Here is a 2,621-nt window from a genome sequence, read left to right on the forward strand (position 1 = left end):
AAAGATTTTTGAAGTTACATCTGGCATACTTTGGGGATGTTGCCAGGAGGGAACAGTCCTTGGAGAAGGACATTATGCTTGGAAGAGTGGAGGGACAGCACAGGAAAGATAGACCCTGGATGAGATGGTTTGACGTACTAACTGGGGTACTGAGGAAAGTAAGTGTGCCAGAGACAGTGAGACTGGCTCAGGATAGAACAGGGTTCAGAGCTATGGTGCATAGAGTCACTGTGATTTGCAAGTGACACAACAACAACAATGGCAGCTAATAACAATAGTAGTGAAATAACTGGACTAAACGACTTTTTTCATTTTCAACTTTTATAGAAAACATTAGACTGTTTTCCATAGTGGTTGCACCATTTTACATTCCCACCAGCAGTGTGTGTGCGTTCTGATCTCTTCACATCCTCATCAGCATTTACTATTCATGGACTTACTGAATTTTACCAATATTGCTAGCGTCAGATGATATAGCACTGCTGTTTTTATTTACATCTCTGTCCTGGAAAGGGTGCAGCCAGAGCGTTTCAGAGAGGCAAGGATAACCAAGTTTCATCTTGGGTATGTAGCTAGGCGAGGCTATTTATTGGAAAGTGACATCATGTTTGGAATGATGGAGGGTCAGGAAAAGAGAGGTAGACCTTCAACGAGATGGATTGACACTGTGACTCCAGAAATGGGCTCTAGTGTATCAGAGATGATGAGAATGGTACAGGATATGGCAGGTTTCATAATGTTATTCATAGGTTTGCTAATGAGTCCTATTCAACTCGATGACACCTAACAACAACAACAACAACTAATGAACCTAAACATTACTTCATGTGTTTATTGACTCAGTGATGCATTTTTTGAGATTCTTATTTATTCATGTGTTTATAAACAGTTTATTTTCATTATAATTGATATTTCAGGACTATCACTTATGAAATTGAGAAATATAAGGTTGAACTATAGTTCTTGTTAAACCAGACTGGTTTTCTCACAGGTGGTTAGAAGAACAAATTCAAATGGCCAGCTTCAGAGAAAGTCTTTTTCTGTCTTCTTGGTCTAGCAGTTTCTCAGCACAGAGACTTTCTCTCATGCTCTGCTCCATCTGTATTGGTGGTATTAGATCCTGATTTCTGCCTGCTTGTTTAATCTCTTTTATATCTCAAGACATTGACGATGCAGCCTAATCCTGTAGATTCTATCCTTCTCATTACCACATCTGCCACTAAATCTGCTTCATTAACGTTGTTAGGTGGATTTGAGAGAGTCACACCACAATATTATAGCTTTCTAATTTATACTAAAAGAATAAGATTTCTTTCCTGTAAGAAATATCCTTTTATTACGCAAAATCCCCCCCACTTTCCTTCTTTGACATTATGCAATCATTCCCATACATTGTATTATATAAAATTAACCACCATTGGACTATGCCCAGCATTACTCTGTGTTTTGGGGTCTCCACCAGATCTTTCACATTTCCTTTACTCTCTCCCTACACTCACCAAATTGAGCTACCCTGTCATTTCCCCCCTATCCTTTCTCACCCCTCTGCTCCCATCTTTTCCCTCCCTTTAGCCCCCATACACTTTGTACTAGTTATCCTTCTATTTTTACAATAGTGATCTTAGGCAGTGTTTGTCCTTATGAGACTGAGTTAGTTCACTCAGCATAATGCTCTCCAGGCTCTCCCAAGTTATGTAGTATTTTTCAAAATCATTACTCCTGCTTTTAGCCTGGTTCTGGAGGTATAGACCCTGCAAAGAAAGATGGTGAGAAGAAGAAAGGCTTTTCTGCCATTAACAAAGTGGTTACCAGAGAGTACACCATCAGCATTCACATGCACATTCATGGAGTGGAATTTAAGAAGCATGTGCCTCAGGCACTCAAGGAAATCTGGAAATTTGCCATGGTGGGCATGGGAACACCACATGTTTGCATTAACACCAGGCTTAACAAAGCTGTCTGGGCCAAAGGAATAAGGAATTTCCCATACCGCATACATGTATGATTATCCAGAAAATGTAGTGAAGATGAAGATTCCCTAAACAAGCTGTACACACTAGATATCTATGTACCTGTCACAACTTTAAGAAAAAACCAACACCTATAGACTGTCAATGTCAATGGAAACTAATAGCTGATTATCAAATTAAGTTATAAAACTGTCTTCATGTGATTCTGTTCTAGGAAATGCAGGATAACATGATCCTATTTTTTGGCTATACCAAAGATTCTCAATGCCTGAGGCGCCTTAGTGACACAACCATTAAAGCAGGAACCTAGTGATCTATTCTGTCTATCTAAATAAACTACAGTTCTACCTCACATGAATCAGGACTTCAATCTGCAGCACCTGATAGCAAGTGCCAAAACAGCGAGGGATATTAGGGCAATTTTAAAGAGAAACCTTGATGTGTTATGCTTATTCATTCATTCATCTATTTATTTATTTATTTCATTTTCAATTGCCATTCCCACATATTCTGGAGATGAAAAGGTGAGAAAAAAATGGGGTTGCTTTCATAATTAAAAAGGTAATTTCTTAAAATAAAAAGGCCATTTCTAGATCTATCTTGAAATACAATATTGTGAGTGACAGGATAATATCCATACACATACAAGGA

Source organism: Elephantulus edwardii, unplaced genomic scaffold, assembly GCF_000299155.1.
Source record: "Elephantulus edwardii isolate Elephantulus edwardi_28Jun2011 unplaced genomic scaffold, EleEdw1.0 scaffold00050, whole genome shotgun sequence".
Classification (NCBI taxonomy): Eukaryota; Metazoa; Chordata; class Mammalia; order Macroscelidea; family Macroscelididae; genus Elephantulus; species Elephantulus edwardii.